Source organism: Hydra vulgaris, chromosome 03 (genome assembly GCF_038396675.1).
Source record: "Hydra vulgaris chromosome 03, alternate assembly HydraT2T_AEP".
Classification (NCBI taxonomy): Eukaryota; Metazoa; Cnidaria; class Hydrozoa; order Anthoathecata; family Hydridae; genus Hydra; species Hydra vulgaris.
In genome coordinates this window covers 59,121,344-59,134,083 of record NC_088922.1, presented here as the reverse complement: position 1 = coordinate 59,134,083, position 12,740 = coordinate 59,121,344, and the positions used below count along the sequence as shown (strand labels likewise).

General features: G+C 28.4%; 1 protein-coding gene across 1 annotated transcript in view; it reads right to left on the bottom strand.

The window, feature by feature from the left end:
- Positions 1-244, bottom strand: part of LOC100211872 (mediator of RNA polymerase II transcription subunit 23) — a 72,694-nt gene extending 72,450 nt beyond the window's left edge. Inside the window, exon 1 of the mRNA XM_065793824.1 lies at positions 24-244. The gene's annotated coding sequence lies outside the window, so the exon portion shown is untranslated. The remainder of the gene's footprint in view (positions 1-23) is intronic.
- Between the last annotated feature and the right edge of the window lie 12,496 nt (positions 245-12,740).

The following is a 12,740-nucleotide window of genomic DNA, read 5'->3' as shown; positions in this document are numbered from 1 at the left end:
TATAATAATATAATAAATTTTACGTCAGTAATTTTCGCACGGTTGTTAGTACGGATCCTGATAATGCCAACCAACCTGACCCCACTAAAATAGAGTGATAGAATACTCATCAAGTGTGTGGCAAATTTTGAAATCTTTTAATATTGTCCGAGGAAAATAATTTAATTTAAATGTTCAAACTAAGTGAAATTTTGACTTTATAGTGCGACAATAAAACACCTGTAGAATGAAAGCAGCTACATATAATTTGATAAAAATTAGTGGAAATGTAGCATATGGCCACACCAAACTATGAAAAAAATTTCAGTCGGATTGGTTTACTAGTTTAGGGTTTATGTAGGGGTGTACCGGAATAGAAATTTTGATTTCCGGATGGAATTCCAACCGGAACAAGAACCATGTTTATGCTGTTCTTAATCTACAAGATTAAAGTGAAAGCCTGCACCTCAGCATCGTGGTTATATACTATATATTTATAACCTATGATATATATAACCGAATTTACTAATTTGATTCTTGTTTCATTATCTAATATGTTGTTTTATTTGTTTTATAATTTTATGTATTTTTGAAAGTTTTAATCTACATAATACATAAGTCACAAACTTTGTCCGCCAAATCGGCCGGAACAGAATTCTGGTCCATCCCAAGATTTATCGCAGTTTAGGTCGCTTTTTCCCATCTTCGTCGCATCACAATGAGCAGCTGTAGCGCATTGGTTAGCGAGCCTCAGAAACTAGAGATCCGTAATTTAATGCCACCTCAGGGCAAGTTGAATAACGTTGGTAAGGAAGGAGGTGTGAACTTCCCTTCAAATGCTCTTCCACGGTGCTCTGTGATAAGACTGTAAGGACTCCTTGGGGCACCTAAAATAATAATTTAAAAATAGGTACCTAAACTGCGATAAACTAACAAAGGTTTATATTTTGTTAGCTTTTCGCTACTTAGACCTCAAAACGTTACCGATTACTGTGATATTCAATTACTATTTTCAAAATAAAGATTACATGAGTGGTCTACTATATATGTTTTTTGCTACATGTATCACTTTCATTCTATAGACAAAAACATTGGTTTGCTATTTGAAGCGTGGTTTAAATTGGCTTATGCATAGGGTGAATATCTCAATATTTCCTAAAGTATAAACTATTGCCAAAAAACAGTGCTGAAAAAAGTGCAAAACCAGGGAAAAGGACTATCAGTTGGTAAAACAAAAAAAAGTTTCTGTTCAAAGAATTTTTATTGGCCCTAGGACCAAATTAAATACATTGACTTTCAAAATGAAGTGAAAAATAACTATATAATTCCGAATTTTTACATTATATTACCATCAAATTGCGTCTAATTAAACTGTAGGACAGTCGTTGCACTATAAATATATAAAATACATTTATAGTCCAATTCTTTTCAAGAATTGCACTATAAATTATTTTATCGATGTTTTTATGTACCTTTTATCATAACTATCAATTATGTCTAAGACACTAAACAATCTAAAGTTTGAGTTTGCTAAGCTTACTTTGATATTACCAATTACTATAAGTAAATTATCGTTAAAAACAAAGGAAATATTTAATATTATTGCAATGGTTTGGTTATTTAAAAATATATTTACACTATATTTGTTACTGAGAAATTAAGAATTAAGAAAGCATTAAGAAAGAAATTTACTTTCCTGCTAGTTTATACAAATTTTTTTATTCGAGTTTTCATTTCCAGCGGTTTAGAACAATTACTGGATGTCTTAAGCACACCATACTGCCTTGTGACGTCTATAAGGCGTTGTATAGACGTCTGTACCCGCTGGATTGAAGCAAAGTGATTTCTTGGTAATTCAAAGTCAATGGTCTCACCAATCTCACATTTGATTTAAATTAATATCAATCCAAAAATATATTTTTTTGTCATTGCTGATTCCAGACAATTTTTGATCTTTAGTCTACTGAAACTTCTCTCATTATAAGCAAATGTAAAAAGTAGAGTCAAGTTGACTTTGTAGAGTATAGACAAGTTAGGAAAACATGATGTTAAGACGTACATACGTACGTATTCTCTATTAAGAATACGTACGTATGTACGTCTTTTATTTGTAGTTCGGCCGTGGGGAGGTGATGCCATACGGGTTTTGCCGAAAATTTTTTTAGGACTAAAACAAATCTAAATTGCTCCATAATGTTGAAATCAGTTAATTTATAAATTTAGTTTTTTTCTTCATTACAAAAAAATGTCGTTTACCGTTTGCAAGGTATTGTAGTTTTATGAACATCTGTCAATGAACAGTCAGTTTAATACACCGAACTATGTTTAAAATGAATTGATTGTGTACACTATAATTATAAGAGATATTTTTTTTAAACAAAGCGTCTCTTATATTTTCTGCCCTAAATGCATGCAAATTTGTAAAGCAAGTATGTAAACGATGATTTGTTGTTACCCAGTTTTCTATTTCTGTTTAAAATAAAACGACTTTCCAAATGTTAAAAGGTCAAAAGTTTGACTGACTATATCTCAGGAACTATGACTATTTAAAAAACAAAACTTACAGGCTTTTTTCTTAACTTATTAGCATTCCTATAAAAAAAATTGAGCGTGACTGAAGGATCAATTACTTTTGAGCCAACAGCACTTTTGCCTGATTTTTTAAAAAAAATGGCTCTTAAGGTGGTACACCCTCATTAAAAAATTTTCTTTAAAATAATCAAAACAAAATCAAAAAATACCATAACACAAATTGAAACAGGTATGCTAATATATTTTTCTAAATAAGAAATCTTGATTTCCCAACTTTTGTCTTATTCCATTAAAATTACGCATAAGTGGGAATAATTTAAAACAAGATATCTCCATTTCTATAAATCATTTAGTTTTAAAATTTTTAAATTATGTTTTTAAAAAGTGTGACGGCTATGAACCAAAATTATGCATCGAAAATGCATAGAACATTTCAAAAGTAATTTTTAATAGATTTATGAAACTTTTTAACAAAGAAAAACAAGAAAAAAAGATATTAAACATACTTTGACACCATATTTATTAGTAATTCTGGTTCATTAACTAAGTCAAACAAAAACAAAGTACGTAAAATTTCAAGTTAGCATATGGTTAGTATTGCCAGGTGTCCGGCTTTTACATAATAGAACGCGGTAAAATCTTTATTTTTATAGTTTTAGCACTGTATTCTCCAACGTAAAAGCCGAACATCTGACAACCCGATCTGAAAACATCATGTTTTAAAACTTACACATTTGCTGAAAATGGCAATTTGAGAAAAATACAAAAAACAAAGAAAAAATTATATTACAAAAAGAAGCATGAGCAAATTAAAAACCTTCACTAAACATAAAGCACATAATAAATAAGAAACTGAATAAATAAGATATTGTTGTTTAGAAGATTGAACAAGTTTTCAAATTTTTTTGTTTAAAAATGCGTTGTTATGACGTTGCCAAGAACCTTAAAATCTGTAATGGCAAAAGTACACACATTTTTACATACTATATATTTATCTTTAAAAAAAAAACATAATAATGTTATATAAACTAAAAATTACCAATACTTAAAAAACAGATTTTTTCTGAAAAAATTTCAAAATTGACGGGATGTACCACCTTAACCATTGAAATAACAATTTCTTGTTTAGATATTACTCTTTGATTTTTTTTAAATTTACCGTTACGAATTATTTTCAATATTTCCAATAATAATCTCCCCATCACTCCTCTTCAATTCACATTTTATCCTTGTGCAGCGCACATTCTCTTCTTTTTATCTTGGGATAACATACTAAGCTACAAGTTGTTGTATATTACCAGTTCATGTTCTTATGCTGACATTTTATTTTTATATTTCTAATGTTGTAATTTATCTGATGTTCTGACAACAAGATCTAGTCGATCTTCTTTTAAAAACCTAGTATATATAAAAAAAAATTTTAAATGAAGATAAATGTGTGTATAATAAATGCACATAACATATTATGAATTGCAACAGTACTATATTTTTTTACGCTACTAAACTTACTTACGCTACTTTTATGGTACTAAGAACTATATAATATATATGTACTACGAATTTAATATGTAAACTGAAAATGAACAAATAAATAAAAATATACTTTTGAAAAATTGACAAAATTTTTAATATTTCAACTCTAGTATTGTAAGAAAAAGTAACTAGAAAAGTCTTGGTCAAAAATTTCTTGTTCAATTTTTGACTTTATGTAGATCGACCTAATTAATTTTTGACATTTTAAGTCCAGGTCAAGTTCAGTCTTGTGAGACTCTTGTCTTGTATTCCTCGTCTTGACTTGCTAAAGTGGGAATAACTAGGCGTTTTATTTCACGACTCAGATCCTTACTAAATATAGAGTTAATATACACGTTCCAAATTTTTTTAATATATCGGTATTTGTGTATACAATATATTATATTAGCTTCAATAACAAGGCTATATAACTCTTAAAAATATTGGTAACAATAAATCTAAAGTGGAATGAGTTTTCAACCATAAACAGATGGACAAGATAACTGCACAGAATTTAACAAGCGCTTTAGATTGTTAGAATAGTTGTTGACAAAACTTAAAACGAGTTTTATGTCATTATTTTTTTATGTTTTATTATGTTTCATTACTTAATAATGTTTAAATACAACATAGTGTTTAAGTATAATATATCATAAATTCATTAGTTTTATTACTTCATAAATCTAACCTGTTTGTGATTTGTCATTAATAAACCGTTTACAAGAGTCCTGCCAGACGAATTGTAGAGCTGTCAGCAAGATTTTTTTAATAGTTGACATCAAAAAATAAGACGTCTCATATATGGGGCAGCTATTCAAACAACATAGCCATGATAACTGTACAGAGTTCAACAAGTGGTTTTGATGGTTCAAACAGGTGTTGAAATTAAACTGCAAGCATTTAATACGGGTCTTATGCCATTACTTTTGTAGGGTTACTTGTAACTCTGGATAAATAATATAATAGAAAATTTTAATGAATTTCTGCAAAATGATATAACTAAAAATTACATAATTACATAATTGGTGATTATAATTTAAATTGCTACGATTACCACACCAACAACAACATTAAAAAAATTTATAATGATATTTTTGAAAATGGAGCAATACCGTTAATAAACAAACCTAACTAGAATTACATCGTCATCAGCCTCATTATTCGACAATATAATTACTACAGATATTTTTAACTTATCTATAAAAAAAGGCATAATTAAAAGTGACGCCTCAGATCACTTTCCAATTTTTTTTTCTATAAATGTAGAAAACTTAAAACTGCTCCATCAAAATAAACTTCTTATTAAACGATTTTTACCGAAACAAATTGTATTGCATTCAAGGAACAATTATCTTTACTTCATTGGAATCACATTAATAATTCTGATGACGCTAGTTTAGTCTATAATTCGTTTTTAATAACATTTTTCGAAGTATGTGATAGTAATTTTCCGAAATATATAATATTAAAAAAAAGAAAGATATAACGTTGCCATGGATTACGAAAGATTTCAAAAAATATTCTAAAATCAAGCAAAATTTGTATATCAAATATTTAAAAACAAAATCATTCGAAAATAAAACAATTTACAAGATTTATGTTAAAAAATTTGAAGTCCAAAGAAAAATGTGAAAAAAAATTATTACATAAATTTATTAGAAAAACATAACAAAAATTCAAAACACACATGGGAACTTTTAAGAGAAATTACAGGCAGTAAGAAATCTAAAACAGACTCTTTACCAAATGCCATCAAAATTAGTGATGAAATTTTTTATGATCCGAGAGTGATAGCTGATAAAATGAACACATTTTTTTTTTCAGTCGGAAAAAGTTTAGCTAAAAATGTTCAAACCGAAACAAAACAAAAAAAAAATTTAATTTTCCTATAGTGTCTTGTCTAGATTCTTTTGAATTATCTTTTGATGAGTTTGATAAAGCATTTAAAATGCTCAAGCCAAACAAAGCAATAGGTCATAATGATATTAGCGGAAACGTGGTCATTAACTCATATGTAACCATAAAAAATGTTCTATATAAGGTATTTAAATGTTCAACTGATCAAGGAATATTTCCTGATCAGTTGAAAATAGCAAAAGTTACACCAGTATTTAAAGGAGGAGAGTTGTTGAATATCAGTAATTACCGTTATATCACTGTTCTCTCTGTTTTTTTTTTAAATTTTAGAGAGAATTCTTTATAACAAAATTTTCCAACATCTGTCTCAAAATAATATATTATATAAAAATCAATATGAGTTTAAAAAAAATAACTCATACTGAGCACGCTATACTAAAAATAACTCAATATATTACAGATTCATTTGAAAAGTCCAAATTTACTTTAGACATTTTTGTTGACTTATCAAAAGCGTTTGATATGATTGACGATAAAATCCTTTTCAAAAAACTAAAATATTATGGAATCACAGGAAATTTTCTTAAGCTAATAAAAAGTTATTTATACAACAGAAAAAAATTTGTTCATTTTGACCAATCATCGTGATCTCAATTATTAGAAATAACTTGCGGAGTTCCTCAAGGATCTGTATTAGGACCTCTTCTTTTTCTCATTTACATAAACGACCTCTATGAAGCATCCAATTTGATGACAGTTATGTTTGCTGATGACACAAATTTTTTTTTATCTCATAGCGACATAACGACACTATTTTCTTGTATGGATAATGAATTGATGAAAGTTTCTCAATGGTTTAAATCTAACAAACTTTCTCTGAACATTAAAAAAACAAAATGGTCTCTTTTTCATTCTAACTCTAAAAAACGTCTACTTCCAATCAAGCTTCCTCCTCTTCTTTTTGATGGCGTTCTAATTAAGAGAGCAATATGTACAAACTTTTTAGGAGTTTCAATTGATGAAAATCTCACATGGAAAAAACATATCGAAAACATTACCTGCAAAGTTTCGAAAAATATAGGTATATTATATAAAGCAAGAAGTATGTTAAATAAACATATTTTAACTTAACTTTACCACTCATTCATTCATTGCTAGATAAACTATGCGAATGCGGCTTGGGGTTAATAAAAGTAAATTAGAACCTCTTCATCGCCAACAGAAATATGCTGCACGTCTTATTAATTTTAAAGACCGTTTTTCACGAGCCAAGCCTCTTTTTATTGAAATGAATGTTTTAAACATATTTCAACTAAATATTTTTAATGTACTGCGTTTTATATTTAAATGTAAAACTCGTACAGCTCCGGTTTCTTTTCACAATTTATATTCCTTAAAAGAAAAAAATAAATATAGTTTAAGAAAAAAGGATTTTTTTTAAATTAAAATTTGAAAGGAAATTAAAAAATATCATGTTAATTTAATTTATACATTTTATACCTATCAAGTCTTGTATTTTAAGTATTTATATAAAACGTTAATTTTTACTTCCAACTTTTGTTTTATAAACTTTATTTGACTGCCTAATTTATTTTTTACACATTATAAAATTGTTTTAACACGTAACAATTGTAAGCGGTTCTTAATGACAAGATCATGTGATCTTCTGCAAGTCTCCGCATTCTTATTTTATATACAACAAAATTTGTAATTTTTTATTTATATGCATTTTCTTTCATTTATTTTATAGTAATAGTTATTGTAAAGAAATAAAACAAATCAATAGCAAAGCATAAACGTTGAGGTTTATAATCAGACGACACATCTTTTACAATATACTTTAATGATAATTAAACTGATTGATCATTTTAACTTGGACTTATCCCAAAAATGTAACTTAAAATACTGGTTTTTAACTAGTATAATATTACAATCAATTATGTAATTGATATTTTATTTTGTTTCTTCAAAATTGAAATCCTAATGTAGTTTAACAAAAAGTAGTTATTTAACGTGTTTTAATTTAGGCGGTTCTCGGTGACTAAACCTTACGGTCTTCTTGGAGATTTCTTGTTCTTTATTTATGTTATATAACTTTATTTACTGCTAGGGTCTATAGAGTGTTTTTCAGCTAAATTAACATGATGGTAAACTAATGAGTTTAGTACAAACTTTACACTGCGTAGGGATTAATGTCAAAAATTAAAATCACGAATACCCATTTAGACATGGCTTTAGAACAAGAGCATCTAAAAACCACATAAAAGTCCTTGTCAGCATTGGCAAGTTCTTTCAATGAGCTTAAACCCAATTAACAAGTAAAACTTGTTCATACATTTGGAAGTTACAATATCGAACTTATCGATCAAAGGAACGAGATCAACAGTTTAGGCAGTACCGCCTTATTTGTCAAACACACTAAGCTTTGCTGCAACAACTTCCACAAGACCTTATAAGTGAATGTTACTTCGGACTTTTTTTTACCACCTAAGTATGTTACTAATGTAATATACGGAGGATGTTACATTAGTAACATACGGATAACATATAATGGTTAGTTCGGACTTTTTTATCTGCTCACTGGTGGCTTTTTTGGTGAGAGTTAAAAATTTTAACTTTCACCAAAGCTTTAAATATTTGATAAAGTTTTAAAACTTTATTAAAAAATATTTCAGACATGCAGCTCCTAAACTTGCTATTTTTGATAAACAACAAATTTGAATAGAAGAATGCTATTCAAATTTGGAGTGCTGTGGCAGCGTTTTCAATTATAGTAAAGATAAAGGGCAAAATATCGAATGTAAAGAATGTGTCAATATAAATGATGTGTCTAGGCTTCACGGAAAAATTTCAGATAACCCGCTGCTTCTGGCTTATTCCTGGCTAAATTATGCGAATAATTTTCTCAAAAAAAATCTTAACAAAATCTTTTTCCCAACTGAAAATATACTATTAAGACTCCATTTTTTTTTTTTTTTTAACTAGCAATTATCTAGTATGTTTAGTATTAACAAATTACTAAGTAAAACAAAAATTTTAGAATTCTTCTATAAATTTTTGTTTAACTTCTTTTATTGTAATAATTTATTGCAATATATAAAAGTAAAAAAACGAGGAATGAGGAAAAAAAAGTCAAGTATGAGTTTATATATATGTTCATATGTGAGTGTGAATTTATATGTAGATTTATGTATGTCTATCAATTTGTGTAAGTGCATATATGTTTACGTGTGTGAGTGAATATAACACAACAATTATAAACTACCATCTATTGATAATTTGAGGAAATGAAAATGCAGAATGAATAATATAATTAGTATAAAGTAGGAATTGAAATTATATTTTCCACTATTATAACATTGTGTTAGTTAAGAAGTATCAGCGTCATTTAAATCTGTGTGTTCTTGCAAAGAGAAAGAACGAAAATTATCTTATGAATCAATAACTTTAATATAGATTTATCCCAGAATCAGAAATAAAAGAACTTATTTTTATCTAATATAGTATTGTAATCAAATATATAATTGATTCTTTTTTTTTTAACTTAAATTTAATGCATTTTACCCAAATAGTGTATTTAACTTGGTTTAATTTTAGCGGTTCTACGTAACAAGACCTAATCGTCTTTTTCTAGTTTCCAAGTTCTTTTTTTATTTCTGATCATTTTTCCTTTCTTTTTAAGAAAATCTTCAATTGTAATTATTTTGCAGTGAATGTAAATTTCCCGCTCATTTTTTCCCTCCATTAAGCTCTGCAACCCTTCCAAACATGTTAAAAAATGTCGTGACTAATGTTCGTCGAAACATTAGTCACAACAATACTGGATTGACAGGTTCGATTGGCACAAAACGTCTATCAAACAATTAAACAAAGTTGTGCTCTTGATTTTCTCGATTTGATAAAATCTCATAAAAAAAACTCCTCAATCTTGAATTCTTTATTAACGCGCAGAATACAGTTCAGAAGTTGTTCTTTGGTGAGCTTTGATAAGCTGTTTCACTGGCCACAATCTTCAAAACTGTGATTCCCTTACACTTTTGCATGCCTTACAAAGCGTTGTATGAGCAAGATAGAATTTTATTTACTTTATTTTTATTATTGTATTTTTTCGTTTTAGGGCGATTCAAAAACTTTTCAATTTCAGAAGAAAATTTTTTGAAAAAACAAGAGTTGTCTTTTTGTAGTTTGAGTAGCATGTAAAAGTTTGAGCTATCTACACTCTTTCCTAAATTTTCAAGGTTCTGCATCCCTATTATTTTAGGTAGGAATTTTTATTCATTCAGTATACAAATTTATATAATGGTTAATAGTTAATAGGAATTTTTATTAAACGAGTTTTACGAACTATCAAAGAAACAAAGAAAAAGATTTTTTAGGTAAACCTGTATAATTATTTTCTTTTTTTGGGGGGAGCTGGTTAAGTTGTCAAAAATATTTTTTATGATTTTTATGTTATTATTTTTGGTTATGTTTATGATATACTTTATATTTTTTATTAATTTTTGAACGCCTCGTATCTTTTTTTCCGGGTGAGGCCCTTACTAGTTTGTACTTAAAAGTTTGCACTCTAAGGTTAATAAATATTTTTTTCCTCAATAATACTTCAATTTAAAATAGCAAAATTATATCCTACCCATTCCTATCCGATAATATATTAATATTGAATTTAATACTGCTGCTGCTCATTCGTACGCGTTTGACACGGAACTTATGGTAGTCATTAAACCCTAGTTTATAACGATAAGGAGTTGCAGCACTTTTTCTTATAAGATAATGTGAACAAAAGTTTATGCAAATATCTAACATATGTAAATTTCAAATTATGTAGTGTTAAAAATTATACCAAGTTTCACAGTTTTACTTTACTTGAAAATTACATTCTTCTTAACTTTGGTTTATTGTATTTATTTGCCGTTTTATAAGATCTTTTGTTTATTAAATAGTTTTAAAACATTTATTGAACAATACGCCTTAGTGGCTAAAGTGGTTAGCTCGCAGCGTTTCCGAAATGCATTGCTGTGGTTCAAATACAAATACTTATACTTGCACACACCTTTTTTTAAATTTTTTTCCGATTTTTGAAAAAACAAAGTAAAATATTTTTAAAGCTGTATATATATTATATACACAACATATATAAAGATATTATATATGTTATATATATAATATATATACATAACATATATATATTAAGATACCGGCGCTAAAGCTAATCGACTAAAGCTATCGAAGAAACGCGTTTAGGAAAAAAAAAACGTTCTTGTACTTCTAAGAGAATGCCTTGTAATTCTTTCAATCGTGCAGACACGTCTCAGTGAGATGTAATCCTCATCAAAATATTTAAGAGATCTTTACAAAATATTTACACAAAAGTGGTAGAAATAAGAGAGAATAAGTTAATTTACTTTGCCCCACGTCACCTCTCAAAAATTCTTATCAAAAAAACATGGGTTTCATATCAAAAAGGTGGTTTTAACCACATGCAGCAAGACAAATAAATGTTTGCTAAATAGATGGGGAAAAGTCTTATTGTTTAATTTATAAAACGTTAATTGGAGACCTCTCCATTTAACGTTATATTAAACAATAAGATCATTTATTGTTTTAAATAGTATTGCAACATTAATTTAATTAATTGGGTGGAATTGCTTCCGTAATTTAATTTCGTAACTGGTATCGTTATTTTAATTTAATTTATTGTGTGGTATTACTTCCGTATTTTAGTTTCTCATCTGGTATTGTTACTTTAATTAAATTTCGCGTGGTATTGTAGTTCTCCTCTGGTTTAGTCTTTCGTTCTGTGTTCAACATTTAACAACCAAGGTAAACAAATCATTATTCGTAATGCCTTTTATAATATTATTAACTAAACATTATTAACTAAACCTCTTAAAAGCTATCTTACTTGTACTCTTTTAAATTCAAAAGTTCACATTTTAATTTATTTTTTTTCTAATTTTAAATGTGACCATTTGATACTATACTATTCTTTTTATTATCAGTATCGTGTGGTATCGAACCAATATTAATGGTATCGACATTAGTATATAAGCAATACCACACGAAACGAGATTACGATATGAGATACCTTCTCGGTATAGTTGTCACAGACAATGTCCGCTTTCATCGAAGATAAAAGCGGGCATTGTCCGTGACAGACATCGCAATATAGTCAGTAAAATGTTCACCGCTTAATGCCATATAGACCAAGATTAATAGATTCAAGGCCAAGGCCTACACAAACATTTTCAAGACCAAAGAACTAAATCTTTGCCTTACGTTAAAGCCAATTATCCACAAAACTGTAAGTAGCAAGTGCTGTGACAATAAAACCACATTTTGTAAAAATAGACCAAAGTTATGCGCAGAACTCAACGAAGTCAATAAGAAAATATACTTGTAGATATAAAAAAAAGCAGAAAACAAAAATACATAATGATGAACATTAGCAGCCGTGGTGCAGTGGTAGTGCACTTGCCTCAGAAACAAAGGTTCCGTGGTTCAATTCCCACCTCTGGGCAAGTTCTACAACATCTGTTTGGAAGGAGGCGTGAACTCCTGATTAAAAGCTCATCCGCGGTGCCCTGTGATAAGACCGTAAGGATTTCTTAGGGTACCTAAATAAAATGAATAAATAATAATAATAAAGAATGTAAACTTTTAATTCTTTAGTTTTATGTATTTTTTAAGGCCAAAGCCAAAACATCAAGACCAAGACCAATATTTTCAAGGCCAATGCCAACAGTTTTAAGGCCAAGGCCTCAATTTTTGGTCTTTAGGCATGGACGAGGCCAAGGCCAAGGCCATAACTAACAACTCTGTATTGGAAAAATATTTAGCAAACGGAAAGAAATTAATCA